The sequence below is a fragment of the Peromyscus maniculatus genome, chromosome X, assembly GCF_049852395.1.
Source record: "Peromyscus maniculatus bairdii isolate BWxNUB_F1_BW_parent chromosome X, HU_Pman_BW_mat_3.1, whole genome shotgun sequence".
NCBI classification, from domain to species: Eukaryota; Metazoa; Chordata; class Mammalia; order Rodentia; family Cricetidae; genus Peromyscus; species Peromyscus maniculatus.
This window is the reverse complement of record NC_134875.1, coordinates 90,623,178-90,647,346: the sequence shown is the minus strand read 5'-3', so window position 1 is coordinate 90,647,346 and position 24,169 is coordinate 90,623,178. Positions and strand designations below refer to the sequence as shown.

Here is a 24,169-nt window from a genome sequence, read left to right as displayed (position 1 = left end):
GACGCCCAAACACAGGAAGGAACCAATTTCTCTGGCTGGCCTAGAGGCTCAACCTCCCACTCAATATACCCTTCCCTGACCCAACTAAGATGAGACTGAATGATGCAAAATATCCCCGAAGCCTAACTTTAACTCTCTATCACCCCTCTCCCTCTCCCTCTCCTGGCATGGGATTTTCTCCTCTTTTCCTCTTTGCCCAGTCCCCTTAGAGAACCTGGGTGACCTAGGATCAGTTTTCCGGGCAAAGAGGTGTGCTAGTTTGCATGTAATTGGCCCCCATAACCTCATAGGGAGTGGTACTTTTAGGAGGTGTGGCTTTGTTGGAGGAAGTGTGTTCACTGTGGGGGTGGGCTTTGAGGCTTCCTATGCTGAGGATACCTCCTGGTGTCTCATCAGACTTCCTGTTGCCTGCAAGATGGAGGAGTCTCAGCTATTCCTCCAGCACCCTGTCTGCCCACACTCCGCTGTGTTCCTTGCTGTGATGATACTGGACCAAACCTCTGAAACTGTAAGCAAGCCACCCCAATTAAATGTGTTCTCTATGAGACTTGCTGTGGTCATGGTGTCTCTTCACAACAATCAAAACCCTCACCAAGACAGGAGGAAAACCCCACAGGTTCCCAGGCAGCTGCTTTTCTAACTGGGTCAGAGGGTCACACTGAGCTATGGAGGCTTTAAAATTGGCTTAACTCTTTTAACAAGTTTGTTTCTAAGGGACTTAGATTCCAGCCAACGTGGAGGGCACAGATCTGTCTGGTCACAGTGTACGCACGTCATGCTTGACTGAGACAACAAGGTGCCAAGATACTGATCTCCTTCACTTTCTCCATTTGCTCCTAGAGCAACAGCCCCAGCTGTGGGCTCTGGGCATTCGTGCCTGTCCCTTCATGTTCTTTTCCGGTAACAGGCTGTGCCTAGGAGATGAAGCCAGGTCAGAAGAAAAGCCAAATGGCATTTTGTGGCACTGACAGTTCAAATTTGTGTAACAGGACATATGGAGTCACCTTTGTTGAATTGAGAACATGAAGTTACTTCCTTCTTCTTGGCTTTCTTATGCTGCTCCACATGACTAGGCTTACCCCGGACCTAGTACCATCTCCTCCTATATCCATGCTGAGGAAAGGGAATGACTGTCCACATTTATTCTGTCAGGTGTGTGAAACCCACAGGGACATGTGTCCTCATGGGGAAAATAGGCTTGTTTTATCATTGGGTGAGCTCACCATTGTAGTGGGTAGGTGTTCCAGCTTTGACCTGGGGCCGGCTCTCTTGGTTCCTGGACCCTGGACGCTGGAGGGAGACTGAGCAGAGTTCTCCAGAGAACACTGCTGGACAGCCCTTCACCTTTCCCAGACCCTGTTACCTATCCCTTCACTTGTAACTTACCCCACAAAATAAACCTCCCTTTTAACTACGTGGAGTTGCCTTAATAATTCTACCCATACACCATGATCAAAAATGACCGTGAAGTTTCAACATTGTGGTTGGAGATCTTACTGAGATGGAGGCAACTATGTAACTTGGCTGGATCTTGGTTGGCCATGACATCACGGTGGAGACAGCCACATGCCATGGTACCAGATCTGTTAGTGATATCATGATGATAGCTAAGGTCATGTGACTCCACTGCCATCTGGATTAATGCAACCACATGGCATGAACCAAAATGGTGGCACACATAAAACTTCCCAGTAAGGCCGGGCGGTGGTGGCGCACGCCTTTAATCCCAGCACTCGGGAGGCAGAGCCAGGAGGATCTCTGTGAGTTCGAGGCCAGCCTGGTCTCCAAAGCAAGATCCAGGAAAGGCGCAAAGCTACACAGAGAAACCCTGTCTCGAAAAACCACAAAAAAAAAAAAAAAAAAAAAAAAAAAAAACTTCCCAGTGCCACTGATCCCTCAGGAGATCACCACATCCACTTCTTGTTATCCTAAGGAAGGAACAACAGACCTCCTTGCTTATGGTGTTTGCTTTTAGTTTTTTTTTTTTTTTTAGCTTTGTTCTGTTTTAACTTTGATACATGTTTCACGTACTAGAGTTACAGGTTTCTAGACTTTTTGAAGTCATTTGCCTCCAACACTGGCCAAGTAACAAATGCAGCTGTCACTGTGTGACAGCTAGACTTGGAAAGCTCCTATGACTTGCAGGAGCCCATGGAAAATGTGGGAAGGCACATCCCAAAAGGCCCCAAAGGATAGATTGCCAGGTGCTGGGAAAGCTGCAGCAGCTAGAGGCCCAGAGAAGTGGTGCCCCCAGGGTGGAAGCTGGATGCAGGCTATGCTGGCTCTGAAATCCTGCTATTGCGCCAAGGCAACTCCAAGCCTATTTGTCTCTAAGGGAGAAAGGGAGCTCTTTACCTTCTCGAGATTCTTCTGTTCCTGTCGCAAGTTTCTCTTTTTCTCTCTTTTTTTCAGCTCCACCAGTCCCTGGATTCTCTTGATTTTGTTTTTGCTTTCAAGTTCCAGCGACAGGGATGGACTGAGGGAATGAAGAGGCTGATGCCACCCCTCTCTCTGCCAGTTCTCTCCGTGTGAACTCTTGGTGTTCTGTGTTCTTTCGATGACAGGAACTTAAAGCCAGACTGTACCACTGAAAGAAGTTTACCCTTTAAATGGTGCTTCCAGCTGCTGCCCGGCACAGCTGTCTCTCCGGAAGTGCTGAGTCAGATATGTGAATCTGAAATTGTAACTAGGAGCAATTCTTCAGGCCAGTTCCCTGGGGGTTTGTCACTACTGGGTATTCAATCAGCCTTTCGTCCTTGGTAGAACAAACAGCTGCCGAACCAGGATGTGTGGAACTATGTGCCCACCCTGCATTTTATAAATGAGGTATTCACACCTGCGGGGAAATGAAGACCTCAGGAGTTCCCCATGTGGCATGGACTGGGAGGGATCCACTGGTCTTTACATCTTTGCACTCAAAATCTGAGGTTCACACACCTGGTTCTTCCTGAATTTGCACACAAGGGCAGCAGAAACACGCCATTGCTGTTCTGTGTCCCCCACCCTAATAATCTACATGACTCCAGCAGAGGATTCATATCTCGAGCCGCCAATGTCTGGTACCTTTGATTGTCTGTTTCTCCCTAGTCCTGTGGAGGATACAGATAAAGAGGAGAGGTACTTGTGTTGTGCCCAGGTCGCAAGACCCCCAAGCAAGACCACCACAGAGCTGATATCCGATGCAAGCACACAGGTTTTTTAATAACAAAACAAGCAAGCTTGTCTGAGTCCAACACCCAACATAACGGGTGGAGAATGGTCTGAGCACTCACTTTAAGGGGTTTATATAGGAATAGTTTACATGCAGCATGGGATTGGACAAGGGGGCTAGGGGTGAGGCAGTTCTTTGAAGTTACTGGCTGAACTATAAGCATGAAGTTACTGATGGCTAACGGGATTCAGGGTATCTACAGAGACATAAATTTTTACTCCCGATGTCCTGCTTTTGCTGAACCCAGGATACATACATTCAGATTTATTGTTCCAGTCCTACTCTCCTCTGAGGTCAACTTCTGGTCAGTTGAGTCCATTACTCCCCATATCTTGTTTTGACAAGTCCAGGATCCTTGGATTGATTGTCCCAGCCTTATAAGTTCAATTTCTGGTCACTTCTAAAACTGCTGGTCAACAATTACCTTTGGAGGAGGGGACGGGGGAGCCTCTCTCCAGATGGCTACTGATTTTTCCCTTTCACTTGCAGGTTTCTTTTTAGGAAACAGGTGACTTTTGAGAACCTGGCAAGTCCTACACTGCAGAAATCAAACAGGATATAGCAACATCTAAGGTGAGAACGTATTTCCTCTGATAGCCTGCCTCTGTGACTTACCCTCCAGTTTTCCATAGAAGATTTTAGGGCCATGGGGTTTTCCATGGCTCCTCGTTTCTTCTTCTTTTATTTATTTTTTAAATTTTTGAATATTATTTTTTACTTATTTTACATCCTGACCAAAATTTCACCTCCTTCCTCTCCTCTCAATTACACTGTCCCCACCTCCCCTCGTCCCCTCCCATCCACTCCTCCTGTTTCTATACAGAAAAGGGCAGGCCTCCCACACATATTAAGGAAACATAGCATATCAAATTACAGTAAAACTAAGCACTTGCCTTGTATTAAGACTGGGTAAGGCAACCCAGTGTGAGGGGAAAGTCTCAGAAGTCAGCAAAAGAGTCAAGAGACAGCCCTGCTCCCATGGTTAGGAGTCCCATGTCAGGTCCTGAGTAGGGGAGTGAGGATTGAGAAAAAATAGAAACAACAGAGACATAAAGGAGAAGACAGAGACACAGGATAGATTCCAGAGGGCTCTTAGTCAATACCACAGCATCCCGAGTTTATCTCTCATCCCCTTTTTATACAGAAGCAGGGAGGCAAAGAAGACCTCCCCCTCTCAAGGACACCATGGTTCAAGGAACAAACAAGCATAAACACCCCCTTTCTTCTCAAGAAATCTGGTACCCACGCCTCTGGCCAAACATCCTGTTATCCAGGTTTAAGGAGCAAAGACAAGCTTGAACTCTCTGACCTTGAGTCAAGATGGAATCAAGGCACAAGCTGGAGTCACTGTGGGTTCCTAAGTCCCCCAAGAAGACCAACCTACACAACTGCCACATATATACAGAGTGTCTAGGTCAGTCCCATGCAGGCTCCCTGGTGGTCTGTTCCGTCTCTGTGAGCCCCTATGAGCTCAGGTTACACTGTGGATTTTCTTGTGATGTCCTTGACGCCTCTGTCTCCTACAGTCCTTCTTCCCTCTCTTCAGCAGGATTCCCTGAGTTCACCCTACTGTTTGAATGTGGGTCTGTGTCTGTTTCTACCTGATGCTGGAAGAAGCCTCTCTGATGACTATTGGGCTAGGCACCAATCTATGAGTATAGCAGAATATCCTTAGGCAGCCTTACATAAAATCTTTGTCCCCAGTCCTGTTTGGTTCTCTCCTAGATCTTTGTGCTATTCAGTCTCTGGGTCCTGGTGCTCCAGGAAGTCTCAGGGGTGGGCTCACTGTGGTAGCTAGGGTCTCAGGCTGGATCTCATTGGATGGCCACTCCCACAATCTCTGGGCTACCCCTACCCTAGCACATCCCATAGGCAGGAGAGACTGTAGATCAAAGATTGTGTGGCTGGGGGTTGATGATTCTATCTCTCCACTGGCAGGCTTGCCTAGTCAGAGGTGATGGCCAGTTCAGGCTATGCATCCACTATTGTTAGGAGTCTTAGCTGGGGTCATCCTTGCAGATTCCTGGGAGTTTCCCTTGTACCTGGTTTCTGCCTGACCCTGAAGTGACCCCCTTTCTAGTAGGCTCACTAGGAATTTGCTCACTGGGGATGATTGCAAGAGTCAAGCCCCAACTTTTCAAGTCTGTGCTCAGTTTCACCCATATTGTGTCAGGAGAATGTATTTTAACTTATCAGAATGTGCATGGCCAATTAGCAAACGAGGTTTTCATTCATGATCCTTGGGGAGTGGGGACACACAAGCAGTTAATCCCAGCATGTCTACCTCTGTATCCACCTTCAAGTCAGTTGACTGCTGTGTCCAGTTACAGCTTCACCCCTCCTGGAACCCCAAGCAATGGTCAGGCCTCCACATTTGGTCTTCAACCTAATTTGGTCATTTCAGTTCCCTGTTCTCTGTGAGGTGATGGCAAATCAGAAGCCAGGGCCTGAGGCAAGACATATGGCAAGCCAGAGAGTCACCTTCGTCAGCAGAAAAGCTTCCCCCTGCAGCTACCTTGACTGCACCTGGAGCTGGTGAGGTTATAATCATCTATCACAGGCGTGCAGGCACAAGGTCATCCTGTCAAAACAAGTGGACGTCAGTGAACATCTGTCCTCAGCTTCCTTCTCCAAAGTCTCTAGGGCAGGGCAGATCAGGGTGAGGACTTTGGTTCTCATCTCCCCCCGACCCCAACTCAGAATATTGGGCTAGGTCTGCCTTGTGCAGAGCAAAAACAAAAGTCTGTAGCTAAGACCTAAGAAGACAGGAGACCATGAGTGAGGAGGATGCTATTAGGAAAGAGAAAAACTGTGAACTGGATTGGTGGGAGCTTTTGGTAATGGAAAAATCTGACCAGGTAGCTGCTTCGAGTGCTGGACTCATCCAGCGTTAGTTCATTAGCTGCTCATTACTCATTCACTGTCTCAGCAACAGGAACCTACTCCAGAGTTTTACTTCAAGATCAGAGCTTGGATGCACTTGTAGTTCATAGCTGAGTCAAGCAACTCCTAATCATCCAAGTATGAGGTGTTCACTGCTAACAGTGAAGATAAAACATACTCGTGGAAAGCAAACAAATATTTTGAAAATATGACTCAGAATGTAGACAATACACATTACAATAAACAAATAGGTACAACTGAAGCCATCGGGATTCTGAGGTATTATTCATTTTTAAAGGTAAGTTCAATAGGAAGACAGAGTAAAGAGGACACTCCCTAACTCTCTACCCCCGAGGCTGGTGGAGAAGCCTCTCCATGCAGAAACAACTCCCATCTCAAAGCTGACAAGAGCTAGTTTATTCTGACCTAAATATGAGTGCCCATGCACTTTGACCTCAGATTCAACTTTCCTCAAATTCCATGTTCCAACATTGCCACAAGCCTGTCAAGTTTTTATAATACCAGACCAAAGAAGAGTCGTGAGTCAAAGCATTTTTGAAATACACTGTAGGAAATATCATGGAGGCAGATTACAACAAAGTGGGAAATCTGTTCTCCAGGCCTTAGGTGCTACCTAGTAACACTGTAAGCCCTTAACTTGGTGCAAGACAGTGGTTTGTTAAGTCACTACATTTCCAAATCGCTGATGTGAATTCAGGCAGAGAGCTGGGCAGAGAATGTCTACCATGAGGGCTAAAGATAGCCCAAGATAAAGTGTGGTTGGGTTCTGGATGTCCCATGCTCTCCACAGTCATGGAAATTCTAATCAACATTAGGCTTGCAGAAGGTTCAGAGTAAGCTGCTCTCCTTTCCAGGAACCTGGAATCGATTCCGAGAGAAACTCTACACTCCAGACTTTCTGCTGGTGACAGCATGACGTTCAGAACTATTAATTCTGTGGATTTCTACATAGGTCCCCATTCAGTGACTATGTGAACTACTGACCTGAGGGCAACATGGACATGACTGGTGGTGATGTGGATGCAAGTATATTTAGGCAAGCATGGAGGGATTCTGGTAGAAAAGCAGCCTGGGGTCTCTAAGATGATACACGTGTGACGGTGTTGGGCACAGAGGCTTTTGCTGCCAATCCTCACCTCAACTGGATCCTAGGGAGCCACATGGTATTAAAGAGAAAGGCAACTGCCAGGGGTTTTACTCCGACTTGCACATGTGCACCATGAGAAGCCCACGAAAGTAAACATAGGCATACACACAGACACATACATGCACAGGGTCACAAACATCTAAATAAGTTTTTTTTTTTTTAGTGTGGGGGCCTAGGAGAAACTTTATTTCAGTTTCAGCTATCTGACAAAATTGGGAAATTGAATAAAAGGAGTTTAGGAGATTACACTGGATGAAAAGGTACAGCTATTTAGTACTTGTACCAACGTAACAACCTGTATCGTCCCCACAGAGAGATGGATACATGATGGTGTCAATTCTAACAGATGTGTTCATTTCCAGGGTTATTGTAGTTTGAAATGGATTTCTTTCCGGATTTTAGGTCCAATTTTATATTTTTTCCCAACTTAACATTCTTATTGACTCTTTGTGGATTTCACATCATGTATCTCAATCCCACTCATCTCCCCATCCCTTCCAACCCACCCTCTACCCTTGCAATCCCACCCACGAGTATAAAACAAAATAAGATTTAAAGGAAAAGAAATGAGAAAGAAGCAAAAGGAAAGGAAAATCTCGTCGTAGAAGCTGTAGTGTGACCTATGAGTCACACAGTATACCCTTCAGGTCATATATCATTACTTGCAAGTGAGCATTGCAGTGATTCATTGGTCTGGTTCGAGGCCTCTGGTTTTCACTACACCATAGATACTGTGCTCTCACTGGGGGTCCTCATGGATATCCTGTTGTTAGCCTGTGTCATGGAGATCCTGCAACTTTGGGTCTGCAGGCCTGGCACACGCTCCAGCAGATCACAGATGGGGTGGATGATGGGATGGGCCAACTCATAGTTCTGGTTCAGGGTGTGGATGGTTGCTGGATTGGTGAGCCCACCAACTATCCCTCATCCTCAACACAAGGGTGAGCTTTCCAGCACCACCCCAGCTAGCTTACCCTACCTATGTAGTAAGCAGCAGCAAACGTGGGGCTGTTTCTCCTGCCCCAGTGTCCTCAGGGCCAGCTTGTCCACACCTATGCCACCAGGGCCAGCTCTACTGGGGTTCCAAGGTGAGGTGTAGGGTCCACTCTTCAGGGTGCTGCAGCTGGTGAGAGGTAGGGCCATCTCTTGGTCTCCAAACCACAGGGACAGCTCCCCTTCCTACCAAAGGGTTGCAGAGGATGGGAGGGTTCTCTTCCTTGCCCATGCCACTATATCGTAGATGAGGGTTGGGGCCAGATCTCTCACCCTTACATTCTGGAGGTTGGCACTCCTGCTGTCCATCTGTGTCGTCCCCTTCCCCCCCCCCATCTACAGGGTCAGCTCTACTGTGTTCCCTGGAGAGGTGCAGGGCCCACTCTTTCTAGTGCTGTGTGTGGTGAGGGGCAGGGTCAGTTCTGTCACCTACCACAGGTGGCAAGTTTGAGGGGCAGAGCATCTTTCCCTTGCCCTTACCACCCCATGTCAGATGATGCATGCAAGGCCAGCTCTCCCACTCCCACACCCTCTGGGCAGGCTCACCTGTGTCCCCACCCACTGGGTCAGCATTACTGTGGTTCCATGTGAGGTGCAGGGTCTGGGCTCCCTAGCTGGGCAGTTGGTGAGGGGCAGGACCAGCCCTTCCACTCTCAGGACTGTGGTGGTACTGTGTTCCCCAAAATATTGTGCACCCTAATAAACTTATCTGGGGTCAGAGACAGAACAGCCACAATATTAAACATAGAAGTTAGGCAGTGGTAGCACATGCCTTTACTCCCAGCATTCTTGAGGTAGAAATCCATGTGTTCAAGGATACAGCCAAGCATGGTGACTCACACCTTTAATCCCAGAAAGCGAGCCTTAAATCCCAGGGAGTGGTGGTAGAAAGCTGAAAGGTATATAAGGTGTGAGGACCAGGAACTAGAAGCATTTGGCTGGTTAAGCTTTTAGACTTCTAGCAGCAGTTCAGCTGAGATTCATTCTGGATGAGGACTGAGAAGCTTCTAGTCTGAGGAAACAGGATCAGCTGAGGAACTGGCAAGGTGAGGTGGCTGTGGCCTGTTCTATCTCTCTGATCTTCCAGCATTCACTCCAATAACTGGCCTCAGGCTTGATTTTATTATTCAGAACTTTTAAAGATTCCTGCTACACAGGACCCAGGATTTAATACGTTTTTAAAAGCAGCTGCAGCCTGGTACGGGAATATCCAGCGGCAAAGCTGAGTGGAAGCACACAGTCCCTCAGAATTTTGAACACTGAAATGTGTGGGTAGAAAATGTCAACAGCCAGGACACTGAAGATGGAATCTAGCAGGTGTCAGTTAAGAGAGTGACCCATGCTGAGCACTAGGAGAATCTTTTGGTTTTGTAACATTCATTATTTTCTATGAGCATTTCATACATGAGTGATTATTCTCATGATTTCAAGCCCACCTACCATCTACCCCTTGCCTCTTCAATGCCTCTTGCTGGCCGCTCACTCCCTCTAAATCTACAGGAACTGGCTAAGTTTCTACATACAGTTGATTGAAGAAACTGAAATCAAGGGGATACACAGCAGCAGGCACAGATCAGAGGCAAGCAAGGAGTTGTAAGAATAATTAAAAGATTCAGCTTTGAAAGGCTCAGCATCAGATAGGATAACGTGAATTCTCAGGCCATAGAAGGACTAGAGGTGCTGCTGCTGCTCAAATTAGGCCATGATATGGGAAAGGAAGGAACGCCACCAGTCACAGTCTTTGAAAGTAGTATTTCCCTGATACTCAGACTGCATAAGGAACCATCATCAACAGAAGTAATTTTGAGACCAATGTACTTCATGAGTATGCACAAAATCCTCCTAATAAAAAGAATTTAAGCAAACCTCTTACAATTAAATTCAACGATGCATTCAGTCAGATCCTACACTGTGGCCAAACTGACTTCATTCCAGGGATGCAAGGATGTTCCAATGTTTACATATCAATATCTGTGGAACAGTGCATATGAATTGAAGCTACCCCTTCCAAATTTTGGACAGTCATTCTATTTCCCACCAATCATCATTGTGCTGTTTGTTCTGTGTGCCAGATAGTAGCAAAACAAGCGACCTTTCCCACGCCTGTACAGTCTTTGTCAACACCAGGGGAATCCCCCCATAAGGGTGAAACATTCATGAAAATACTGCGTTACCAGAGTCCTGCTTTTTCTGTGCCCTGTGTCGCCTGAGTCTCCAGCCACCCCTGCTGCTTAAGTTGGTATATAGCACCCTGAAGTCAGGCTTATTATTATGTACATTTGCTATAGATTTAGAGTCATATGAAATAGGAACTTGGTAAGCTGAGGGTGGTTGGTTGGAGGCTGGGGGACGACTTTCAGGAAAGCACAGCTATCTGTAAGTTCACCCACCACTCTACAAATAACCCCTGAAAAGCAGGTTTTACTCTAGAGATGAGTTCGAGTGAGTCACTCTTTGGACTCTTGGTACTGACTGATCTCAGCGGCAGATATATTTTTAAATCTCCCCCAAATAATACCAATGTAAATAGACTCAAATCAGAAGTCATATGATCATCCTACTAGATGCAGAATAGGACTTGGACAAATTCCAAAGTCCTGAAGTAGGAACATACCTTCACATGAAGAAGGTACCTACAACAGACTTTAGGCCGACATTGTACTGGCTTTGGGAAGGCTGAAAGCATTTCCTCTAAAGTCAGGGATGAGCTTAGGACTCACTCTTATGCAACACAGTGCCTGCTTTTTTACTAGATCAAAGGGTCAAGAGGAAGGAACAAAAGGACTAAAATCAGGAGAGGAAAAAGTCAGATTATCCCTACTGCAAGATCATATGATTCTATATTTGAAACATCCTAAAGATTCCACCTAGAAATGCTTGGGCCTGATAAGCAGTCTGATTAAAAAAAACCAGCATACAAAATAATTCTGTATTCTATATACTAATAATGAATATGCTCAGGAAGATATCAGGAAAAACACCCTGTACAGTGGTCTAAAATAAATAAATTAACAAACAAACAAATAAATAAATAAATAAACATTAAATGAAATAAAACACCTAAGAATAAGCTTTTTTGTTTAATTGATTTTTCATTCTTACATTTTTACTATTTAAAACAATTTTTAAATTTAAATACGTTTTGTGTGGTGTTCTTCTTCTCCCCCAACTACTTCCAGAATCTTTCTCCCTCCCAAGCACACAACTTTAACTTTTTTTCTTCAAAAACACCTAACCAAACAAAAACCAACTGCAACAACAAAACCTCCAAAGAAACAGAACCCAAAAAGAAAAAAACTAAAAACAAAACAAACCACCAAACTGCAACCAAATAAAAAATGAAAGCACACAAAAATCTGTGGAATCCGTTATATGTTGGTCAAATACTCCTGAGCATGAGGACTGCTGGGAGAGGCTGATATACCCAGTGTCACCCCATCATAGAAAACTGATTTTTTTCCTCGGTAAGCAGTAGTAAAATAACAGTTTCCATCCATCCATCCATCCATCCATCCATCCATCCATCCATCCATCCATCCATCCATCCATTCATTTAAAAATGTAACAAAATAAAATAAAAAGACAAAAAAACCTGTCACATTAAAGCTGGACAAGACAAACCTACAGAAGGAAAAGAGGCCAAGAGAAGGCACACAAAGCAGAGACATAGTTCTTCGCCCTCTTAGGAATCCCATAAAATCAGAAGACTTAACATACATGCAGAGGATCTGGTGCACACTCCTGTTCAGGCCTGTGCATGCTGCTTCAGACTTGGTGAGTTCATATGCGCTTTGCTCAGGTTGATTTAGAGGGCCTTGTTTCCTTAGTGTTCTCCTTCCCCTCTGACTATTGTACTTTCTGCCCCCTCTTTTGCGGGGTTTTGTGGGAGGCCAGCTCCCACCTTCTCCAGGGTTCCCATCAGGAGGAGAGTGGGATAAGACACTTTTAGATAGAAAGACAGCAGCAAAGAGGAGAAAGAGAAACACAGGATAGATTCCGGAGGACTTGGATCAAAACACAATGGTCCCTTCTGCCTCTTCAAATGGGCTTTTTTTTTTTTAAAAAAAAAAAAAAAACAATTCCAAGGGGTTGGACAAAAGACCTCCCCTTTGCTAGATCAAAGCATACCTCAAAGCCAAGTGCAGACCCTTCTAAACACCTGGTAATCTTGCCCTTGGTCTAGTCATCTCCTTATGCAGCCCTGCTGGGTAAAACAAGCTCAGAAACTCAGACCCTGAGTAAGTTCTCACTATGAATCCTCTGTGGATCTCTACAGATTTCCTCTGAGAATGACAGCTAAAATTAAGAAGCAATTGAGAGGTATTATGGAAATCTGAAGCAGTAGAAACTTCCTCAACTACAAACAAATATGGTGACCATCTAAATCATGAAATCATGGGGGAGACAGAGCCCCAACTGCCCATCTTTTATCACAAATGAAGCTTCCAGTACTGGGATTCCATTACATCTAATAGAGTTGTTGGCCAAAGTGGCCCCATGAGAATTGCCAAACAACCCAGCCTGATGCCAAGACTGTAGATTTCTCTCCACAAACTGATGTCTTGGAGTAATCTTAACAGAGGAAAATGACTTCTGCAATTAAAACTTTAAAATATAGAAGAGCCTTGATTGATGGGACAGACCTGCATCTCTGTCACTGTTGAGGCTGAGAGAAGATGGTCCCAAGTTCAAGGACAGTTTTTGAAACATAGCTAGACTTAATGTCTCAAAATGTAAAAAGGAAGAGTAGGAATATAGCTGAGTGATCAACATCTCTCCTATCATGTATATGCTATCAGGTTCAATCCTTGTTTCTCTCTCTCTCTCTCTCTCTCTCTCTCTCTCTCTCTCTCTCTCTCTCTCTCTCTCTCCCTCTCCCTCTCCCTCTCCCTCTCCCTCTCCCTCTCCCTCTCCCTCTCCCTCTCCCTCTCCCTCTCCCTCTCTCCCCCTCTACACACACACACACACACACACACACACACACACACACACACACACACGTATGTACGTACTTTAGAGTGTAACAGGACTTGATATTAGGAGGTGTGAAGATCTTCCATGTTTATGGATTGGCAGAATTCATATGGTGAAAAGGGCTATATTACAAAAGGCAACATATATTAAATATAACACCCTTCAGATTCTCAGTAACAATTTTAATCACAGAAGTAGAATAAGCAGCTCTAGAACTAATGTTTAAGTACTGAGATCAGAAGTAAACAAAGCATTATCGAATGAACCAATCCTGGGGCATCATAATACAGGATCTCATATTACACCACAGATCCTTAATGGCCAAACCAGAATGATAGTGCCACAAAAACGGCACTTGTAGACCATAGAACAGGATCAAAAGTCCAGACTCAAACCCTTGTGGCTACAGCCACCCGATTTTGACAGAGTCAGAAACCACAAACTTTGGAGGGACAACAGAGCCCTCAACAAATGGCGCTGCCAACACTGAGTTTCTACACGCAGAAGAGTGAAAGATCCTCCATTTCTCACCCTCTCCAAAAGTCAGTTCAACGCGATCACAGACTTTAATGTAGGACCCAAACCCAAAGCTCTGAAACTGCTAAAGGAAACATTTCAAGGTTTAGCATGGACAAAACCTTCCTGAAAAGGGCGCCCATATTTCAGGAAATGAAAGTAAGTATGGACAGATGGGATTGCATGAAATGATACAGCTCCTGTACAGGAAAGTGCTTTGCCTACCAGGGTGAAGAGGCAGCCTACAGGAAGGGAGTCTAAGCACCTGAGCGGAGTTCAGTGTTTAGAATGACTAAGGAACTGAAACAATTAAACACCCCAGCCCCCAATTAAGCCAATCTATAAACGCACAAATGAAATGAACAAACAATTCTCCAAAAGTTAAGTACAAATGGCCAGTAAGTATATGAAACCATCGAGCACTTAGCCATCGGGGATACATAGCTCAAAACCACATTTCGATTCCATCTCACGCTGGTTAGAATGGCAATCCTTAAGAAAAAAAACAGCAATGTTGGCAAGGATCCTGGAGAAAAGAACACTTATGTGCTGCTAGGAGGAATCTAAATTAGTCCTGTCTTTCTGGGCATTAGCATGGAGTTTCCACTAAGAATATGGCTATCATAAAATCAAACTATAGCTCTCCTAGGAACATACCAAAAGGGATTTAAACCTGTGTACTACAGGCATACACGTGTATGTGTGTTTCCAGCAGTATTATTTACAGTAACCAAGCCATGGAATCATCCAGGTTGTTCATCTACAGATGACTGGATGGTGAAAATGGGATATCATTATGCAATGGAAATTACTGCAGCCATAAAAAAATAAATTTTGTGATTTCCAGGAAAAAATTACATAACCAGACTCAAGAAAACAAGAATCATGTATTTTTGCTCATTTACAATCTCTAATTCGCTCCTGTCCCCAACTTCCTCCTCTAGGTATGTAGGTATGTACTTATGTATGTATGTATGTATGTATCTACCTACCTTTCTATCTGTCTGTGTGTCTATTTCTCATGGTCTGTATGTTTGACAGTAAGTATGTCAGAGTCTACTTGGCAATGAAAAAGGGATAAAGGAAAGGGAGTAGAGTCATGAGCTGGCAATGGGACTAAACCTATGGAAAGAAACCGATAGGCTGAATGAAACATATCACTCTGTGTAATGACTATGAGATAATTACCTTCAAAATGGTTCCCATGTTACATTTACCTTTCCCTTAGGCTCTATTGACCAAGGAAATCATTGTCTCACCACTAACTTCCAAAGAAAATTTAAGTTCATGAAGCCTATGAATGCAGATTTATTTTATCTAGAGTTTGTGATTTATAACATTTCTTTCTATCTTATTTGATGTTCAGTGTAGATGAATATATTTTGTGTTGTTTCTTAGGTATATTTTGAAATAAACTATCACTAAAGCAAGGCAGAAACAGACAAACAATTTTATCCAAAGCCTGGTATGACAGACTGAACAACTTATGTTCAGCTCCAACTTCTATAGTTTTCTGGTATTAAATCTGCCTGAAGTTTTTTTTTTTTTTAAAAAAAAAAACATGTATTGTGTTACTATTTTGGGGGGATTTCATTTGTAATGGTTTATATTGTGTCCACCACTTTTTCTGTCCAACAACTTCCTTCCTTTCCACTCCTGACTCCCTCAGGAGTTTGTGAGCTCTTTTTTAGTTAGCGAGAGAGAGAGAGAGAGAGAGAGAGAGAGAGAGAGAGAGAGAGAGAGAGAGAGAGAGACAGAGAGACAGAGACAGAGAGACAGAGAGACAGAGAACACAAAGAGACACACTGAGAGATAACTATCCTGCAGAGTCTACTTAGTGCTGCTCATATGTATCTGTGTTTGTTTAGGGGTGAAATCTCTGTATGGGATAAACTATCCTGGAGTTTTCTCTGGGAAGACTGATTCTCCTTTTATCCACTATGAATTGCCCTCAGCTCTGCTTCCAGGGGTGGACCTTGTGAGATTTCCTCAGCCATGGTGGATGTTGACTGGTGTTATCAATGTACAGGACATGCTTAGGCAACCATACTGTTAACATTACATGGCTGCCACTCTTGTCATATAGAGAAGACACAATCCACTAGATGTCATCTTGGTTCTCAGGCTCTTCCGGTCATCCTCATGAAATATAACCCTGCCCCTGTTGTGTGACAAAACTTTGTCTGGGGAGGCCCTAAATACATGTGTATCTCCCCCTATAGGAATCCCATATTATAGCTTCCAACAAAGTCCAACGTGGTGAACCAATGAATTTTATTGTGTTACAGTAATATGGGGGAGGGGATACTTACAGGAGCAAAAATGACTCAAAGACAGGTGCATCACCAAGGCCCTACCCAGCTCATGTGACAGCTCACAAAGCTGGAGACCTGGATCACACTGCACAGCCTACAGTCAGCTCATCAGTTTGGAGAACATTCCTTCAAACTGACTCGGTTACTCAAATCTCTTCCAGGCAATTCAGCTGGATTCTCCTTCTTCCAGGCAGTTGGTCTGGTCTCTGCATTGTATTTGCTGCTGCTTGGCTTGTCTGAAAACCATCCTCAGCTTTTATTGCTTACACTGGCAGAGAGGAATTTAATGGATCCAGTCAGTTTCAGGGACTTCCTGAAGCTAGTTTGAGATACCACCACACATTGCACTCCTCCATGAACCCCCTAAAGCCTATCTGTAGCAGGAGTCTTAAAAGTTCTTATTAATAAAATCAAACCCGAGGCCAGTTATTGGGGTGAGTACTGGAAGATCAGAGCACAAGCCACAGCTAACCTCACCTTGCCAATTCCTCAGCTGGTCTTGTTTCCTCAGACTGGAAGCTTCTCAGTCCTCATCCAGAATGAATCCCAGCTGAACTGTGCTGCCTCAAAGCCTGAAAGCTTAACCAGCCGAATGCTTAACCAGCCACATGCTTCTAGTTTCTGGTCCTCACGCCTTATATACCTTTCTGCTTTCTACCATCACTCCCTGGGATTAAAGGCTTGCTCCCTGGGATTAAAGGCGTGAGTCACCATGCCTGGCTGTTTCCAATGTAGCCTTGAACTCACAGAGATCCCAGATGGATTTCTGCCTCTGGAATGCTATCACTGCCTAACTAGTGGCTTTTCTGTTCTCTGACCCCAGATAAGTTTATTAAGGTACACAATATTTTGGGGAACACAGTACCATCACACCTATCCCAAGATGTTTCCTAAGTTTTATGGGTAGGATTGCATTGTCAATGAACCACTTTGGGGAGGGCACCACGGGGTCAATTGTTCTCCGCATTTTGAACATCACACAGGATGATTTTTTTCTCTAGTTCTGTCCATTTGCCTTCAAATTTCATGATTTCATTTTTTAAGACCTTAATAATAATCCATTGTGTAAATGTACCACATTTTCTTTATCTAGGTTGTTTCCAGCTTCTGGCTATTTGGTGGTTATTACCACCAAAGCTGCTATGAACATAGTTGACCAAGTGTCCTTATGGTACAATTGATATACTTTGAGTATGGGCCCCAAGATTGGTATAGCTGGATCTTGTGGTAGAGTGATTCCCAAATTTTCTGAGAAACCACCACACTGACTTCCAAAATGCCTGTACAAGTTTGCACTCCCACCAGCAATGGAGGAGGGTCTCCCTTGCTCCACATCCTCTCCAGCATGAGCTGTCACTTGTGTTTTTTATCTTAGCCACTCTGACAGAAATCTTGGAGTCATTTTGATTTGCATTCCCCTGGTGGCTAAGGATGTTGAAGATCTCCTTATGTGTTTCCCTGTCATTTGAGATTCTTCTGTTGAGAATTCTCCATTTACATCTGTACCCCATTTTTAATTGGATTATTTCTTTTGTTGATATCTAGTTTCTTGAGTTCTTTATATATATTGAAAAGCAGTCGTCTGTTGGATGTGGGGTTGGTGAAGATATTTTCCCATTCTCTAAGCTGCCATTTTGTTCAGTTGACGGTATTTTTTCCCTTACAGAAATGTTTCAATTTCATGAGGTCCCATCTATTGATTGTGGATCCTAGTGCCTGTGTTATTGGTGCTCTGTAAAGAAATTATCTCCTATGCCAATGCATTTGAGATTATTTCCCAATTTTTCTTCTATCAGGTTCAGTGTATCTGGATTTATGTTGAAGTCTTTGATCCACTTGGACTTGAGTTTTGTGCAAGGTGTTAGATATGGATTTATTTACACTTTTCTGCATGCCAGCATCCAGTTAGACTAACATCATTTGGTGAAGATGCTGTCTTTTGTCCACTGTGTATTTCTAGCTTTTTTAAATAAAAAAAATCAGGTGTCTATAGATGTGTGGATTTAAGCCTGGGTCTTCCATTTGATTCCATTGGTCCACCTGTCTGCGTTTATGCCAATACCATGGGGTTTTTTTTATTACTATAGTTCTGTAGCACATCTTGAAATCAGGGATGGTGATATTTTTGGAAGTTCATTTATGGTTCAGGGTTGTTTTGGCTATCCTGGGATGTTTGAGTTTTTTTTTTCGATATGTAGTTGAATATTATCCTTTAAATGTTTATAAATAATTGTGTTGGAATTTTGATGAGGATTGTGTTGAATCTGTAGAATGCTTTTGGCATGATGGCCATTCTTACTATGTTGAGCCTACAGATTCATGAGCATGGAAGACTTTCTTCTTTTGCTATCTACTTCAATGTCTTTCTTCAAAGACATAATGTCTTTATCATACAAGTCTTCCATTTACTTGGTTAGAATTACACCAAGATATTTTTTATTACTTGTGGCAATTGTGAAGGGTGTTATTTCCCTGATTTCTTTCTCATCCCATTTGTCATTTGTATATAGGAGAGATACTGATTTTTTGGAGTTAATATTGTATCTAACCACTTGCTGAAAGTATTTATAAACTGTAGGAGTCCCCTGGTAGTATTATAGGAGTTGCTTATGTATACCATCATATCATCTATGAATAGTAATACCTTGACCTCTTCCTTTCAAATTTGTATTCCCTTGATCTATTTCAGCTTTCCTATTGGTCATCTAACTAGAACTTTGAGTACTATATTGAATAGATATGGAGAGAATGAAAAGCCTTGTTTTATTCCTGAGGTTAGTGGAGTTCATTTCAGTTTCTCTCCATTTAATTTCTTGTTGGCTATAGCCTTGCTATAAATTGCATTTATTATGTTGAGGGGTGTTCCTTGTATTAATACTCTCCAGGACTTTTGTCATGCAGGGATATTGGATTTTGTCAAAGATTTTGAGATATCTGATGAGATGATAGTGGTATTTGTTTTCTTTCAGCTTGTTTATATGATGGATTATATTGATTGATTTTTGTATGTTGAACCACCCCTGCATCTCTAGGATGAAGCTTACTTAGTCAGGATGGATGATTCTGTTTCTAAAGCTGTTACCTTAGTTTGGAATAGAAAATTCTGGGATCTAGCAGCCTCAGCAAGCTAGGCGTTGGCACCCATCTGCAATGCACAGAATAAGGACATGAGTAACGGTGAGAAACAGAGAGGAGATTTGTTCAATGTGGCAATATTGGGAAGATTGATAAATACAGGATTACAGTGACTACCAGTTTACCCTGGAGTTACTGGACATGAGGTTGAGGTGTGTATAGAGGAGAACTGGGGCCTGAGATAGGAAGTATGCATAAGTAAGGAGTACTAATCAAGGAATGGCTCTGCCCATGAATGTAGCAGTTCATGCCCTTCAAGGTGTTCTGAAGACCTTGTCTGTCATAGCTGGAGCCTATCAACCTGCCAATCAGGGGAGGATTACTTCCCCTTCAGTGAGTGGCCTAATCTCCTGGATGACCACCTTCTTTTGAGGAGGATGGTCATCCTGAGTGTTTCTGCTGCTCCCACTCCATAAGGCGACTCAAGAGGAAAGGTTGAGGCGTCTCTGTTCCTTCAGCCAAAGCAGGGAAGGAAGAGATGTCAGGTCTCCATTGACTCTTACCTGCCTGTGGGCCCGTGTGAGGACTCCATACTTTCTAGAAGGAAGAAAACAAGTAAAAATTGAGGAAAACTAAGTTGCTGTTTTACAAATTACCCTGTGGACTGAGAATTCCTGCGATGCCCTGGAGAAAGGTGCCCATAACACTAGACTGGTGAGAGCAATCTGTTTCCTAAATAGGAACTGGCATCTGGAGGGTGGAATTGAGCTCTGTACTAGTGGAGGACACTGCCATGTGAGAAAGGACATATGAGATACATTCATGTGTGTATGCACACACACACACACACACACACACACACACACACACACACACACGTGCAGCTCTGAGACTAACCTCTCTATGCCCCACCTCCCACCAGATGTTCGGTTCCCTGGAGACACAAGAGTAAATCACTGGAGTGAGCAGGGCTCCCCCATTCCCTTTTTTGTCTATTTACTTTGTTCCCTTACCCTTCTGATGGGGACTCCTGCTGCTACCTCTGGAGATCACTTGAGAATTACCCTCTCCAGCAACCTAGCAAAGCACAGCCAAATACAATTCACTGTGTGGTGCTGCCATCTCTTGGTCATGCCATTTTACTTGCTCAGTCCTCAAATCTTGGAACTCTGGAGTCCTGAGGAGGAACAACAAAGTAGCTTAGCTAACTGGCAAAAAAAAATAAAAAAATAAAAAATAGACAATTGGTTGGCAAAACAATCCTAGGTGACAACAGATGCCAAGACTCAATGTTTGGATTGGTCCTGAGTCAAACCGGCTTCCTGTTTCCCATTGCTGTGCTGCTTCGCAGTATTTTTTTTTTTTTCAGTATTCCTCTGTTCTTCAATGACATGGCAGAGGAATGGCATTCAAAGCTGTGTGAACAGGAATCAATAGACCTGACTTCTGGGGACAGGGGCACTGAGCTACCCAGTGAAGGAGATAAGCTGCCCACAGGGGTCCTGAGTCAGGTGGGCATCAGTCTAAAGGTGTATGCACCTGACCAGAAGAGGGAGAGGGTAAGACAAGCCTCAAGGGGAAGGTATGGACCTCCCCTAAATCCAAAGCCAACATACAATGGCAGAAACCCCTGGAAAGCTGGCTGGGATGAGGATTTGGGAAACTGTGGGAGGTGATGCTTTTTTCTTCCCTGAAGAGTACTAGGCAATAAAGATTCACTCAAGAAGAGACAGCATGTCAAGGCTCACCTCCTACATGAAGTTGGAGGAGAGAACATTGTAGGTAGGCACCCTGTACTTCTTGTCTCTGCTCTTTGTTACTCAATCACACAAATGCCAATATTTATGACTTCAAGAGAAGGGCCATCAATGACTAACATGTTGTTCTCTCAAACAGTGAATAACAGACCTGTCTAGAGAGGCTTGGTATTCAGGCCACAGAGTGTACAAGTCTGTTAAGTTTATAGGGGAGCAATATATTCATTTGGAACTCATATGAGAGACCTCTCCCTAATCCAGTGAAAGACAAGCCTCCCTTATTCCCACAGTGAAAGGAGCCACAACATTTGGTGGCAATGGTTGGATGCTAGCACAACCCAGTCCTCACTTACAGCATTTGCTGTTCCTTTACATGGTGTTGATATACAGGCAAACCTTTCCCTTTTCTGCATGGATCTGAGCAACACAGTAGATGAGCAAAGGGAGGTTACTACCTGGGCTTTCCAAAAATGTTTGTCATCCTGAACTATGCTTCCTGAAGCTTCAGGACCAAATGGACAGATAAATGCCTACTTGTGCAAACCCGCTTCAAGTAGCTCCCAGACTCAGCCCAAAGACTCAGTACCACAGAACCACATTCTGACAGCCAACAGTGCACTTGCCAAAACCAAAGTCCTTACCCGGACAGACCCAATTACTCCCTGGATCAAGGTTTCTATTGTGCCTTCATCAGGGGAAGAAATGAGCGGAAAATTGGATTGGCACAAAGTCCTGTAGACTAAACTGAACATGGTGTCTGGATGATTGAGCTGAACCGAGCTCTCTTTGGGTGTCACTACTGCCTGAGGAAAGAGCTGGTGACCATGTAGCCAGGTCAGCTGGCCAACTGCCACCCCCCCCACACACACACATGCTCTTATTTGATGGGGATTGAGCTGAAGATGACCAGCATTTTCAAAACAAGAGAAGTCATGTTTGGGTTGATATTTTTACCAGTGGAGTCTGCACAAGACTGAAGGGAGCCGGTCCAGTTTATATGAGGACAATAGAACAAAGTGCCCCACTTGCCTGCCTGTGTGCAGAATGGAGGACCTTCGACCAAAGGTTTTTACATAACATAGGCAAAAAAACCTAAAACCCAGCAGTTGACTCATCTGTCTGTCTGTCTGTCTGTCTGCCTGCCTGCCTGCCTGTCTGCCTGCTTGTCTGGCTGTCTGGCTGTCTATGCAGACAACTGCTCAGTGGCTAATGGGTTGACTTACCCAGTCAGTACTGGGTCAAAATGAAATCTGACAAGCACAAGGCTCATATGTTTGGAATAAGCAAATGTGGTTGGTAGGTGGGGAAGTCAACCTATTTGTCCTGATCTTCTCATCCCTTTACATCATATACTAGCTAGCTCATAACAAAATTAGTTCCCTGGGAAATGGGAAACAACATGGAAGCCGATGAAATAACCAACCCACCAATGCAGTTAAGCCTCTTGAAGGAGGCTCAGTTCCTAGAATTTGGGGTAGAGCCATCTCACACGAGGTCAGAGCTTTGGGGCTAGTGAGCACATGTAAGTTCAGATTTAATGAGGAACCAACCCAGCAGGGAGACATGGACACACACCCATGTGGGGTTACACTGCATGCCAGAGTTGCAATGGGGGAGGAGGGCCCACAGCAGAACTGGTAAATCAAATCCCTTTCATTGAGCCTGTCTCTGAAGCACCAGGAGCTACTGCATATGCCCTGATACTACACAGGCTTACTTTAGGCTTCCCCAAGAAGAACCCACCCTCTGCTAATGCTATAGATGAGTGATCAACATACTTAAATTTAAACAAAAATTATGTACATGGGTGTTTTCCTGCATGTATGTCTTTGTGCCATGGTCATGCTTAGTGATGTTGGAGGCCAGAATTGGGTGTCAGATCCTTTGGAACTGGAGTTGGAAAGTGTTACCAGCTGCCTCTGAGTGCTGAGAATAGAACTCAGGTCACTCTTTAAGGTTTCATGATATTTTGTTTTACCTTTATTCACATGAATATGTTGGTGTGTCTGTGTGAGTGCCTGTCATGTGTGTGCAAATACGTACTGGAGACAAAAAGAGCACATCTGATCCCCTGGAGTTACAGCCTGATGTATGTGCTGGGAACCAACTTCATCATCCTCTGGAAGAGCAGTCAGTGCTCTTTACCCCCCAGCAATAATTCCAGTCCCGTGAAATAACTCTTAACCCTTTGGGACTACCCAAGGCAGTGCTGGTGTCCATGGCAGAGACGAAGCAGGTGGATTCAGTGTCAGGAATGCAGCTCACCAGAATGCAAGGCACTGATGGGTGAATCTCGGACAGGCAAGGCCCCGAAAGCTTCAGCTCCAGAATGTCTCTTGCTACTGCTGGGCCTTTTGTGCTGCTCTCATTTTCCTCTGGCATCTGGCGTGGTGTGAATGGGTGCTGGAGGTCTCCACTGCCTTTAACATAGTGTGATTATTTCATGGAAATATCCTGTTCTAGTGGACATTTTTACCTGTGGGTTATTGTGATGATCATGTCCTCTTGAGCTGTAATATTCAATTGAAGTAATGACTTTATACAATAATAATGGTAGTTTAAATACAATTTTTGATGATGAAGGATTTAAATGAATGTAGTATGGGACTAGGGTTAGACTTAGGGCTAGAAGTTTGTCTAGAGGTAAAATTAATATAGGTAAAGGTAGGATATAGTGTTGCTCCCACCTCACTAAGGCAGGAGCTGCAGGGGATAGAAAATACAAACAAGGAAGTGTCACGCAGCTAGGACTTCTGAGTTTCTCTTGAGGAGCCGTATAGCCTATGCTTTAGGTTAGTGATTAAGGCAAGCAATAGAGTCACAGGAGTTAGCTCAAATTCTTTTTGACATAGGGAAATATTTTCACGGCTTTTGGTGTGCATCACAGCTAAAACAAAGCTTTCAACAATTGACTTCATGTAACTAGAAAACAAAGAATTGGATAGCTAGTTAAGATAGTTGGACAGGATTCTAAATATGAAAAGTGAAATAAGTTACCTGTTTTTCTGGCAGCTATAAAAAATACTGACTGTGTAAACGATTATGACTGAAAGGCTCCTGATCTATGAGAAGTCTAAAAGATGAATGTTTAAATGTATGTGGGATCTTGGGGATAATTTGTTTTTCACATATAATACATAAATGTTTAATCATGTAATAAAAATGGGAAACATGTATTTTTCTTTTATTCATTGTAATCATTCACTTAAAAGTAGAATGTAACCATATTATAATTTTTGTATTGCTTGGAGGATTTTGTTGGGGTATATAAGCTATA

General features: G+C 43.8%; 1 protein-coding gene across 1 annotated transcript in view; it reads right to left on the bottom strand.

The window, feature by feature from the left end:
• LOC102923624 (zinc finger X-linked protein ZXDB-like) overlaps positions 1-2,590 on the bottom strand; it is a 33,410-nt gene extending 30,820 nt beyond the window's left edge. The window contains exon 1 of the mRNA XM_076562185.1: positions 2,356-2,590. The gene's annotated coding sequence lies outside the window, so the exon portion shown is untranslated. The remainder of the gene's footprint in view (positions 1-2,355) is intronic.
• Between the last annotated feature and the right edge of the window lie 21,579 nt (positions 2,591-24,169).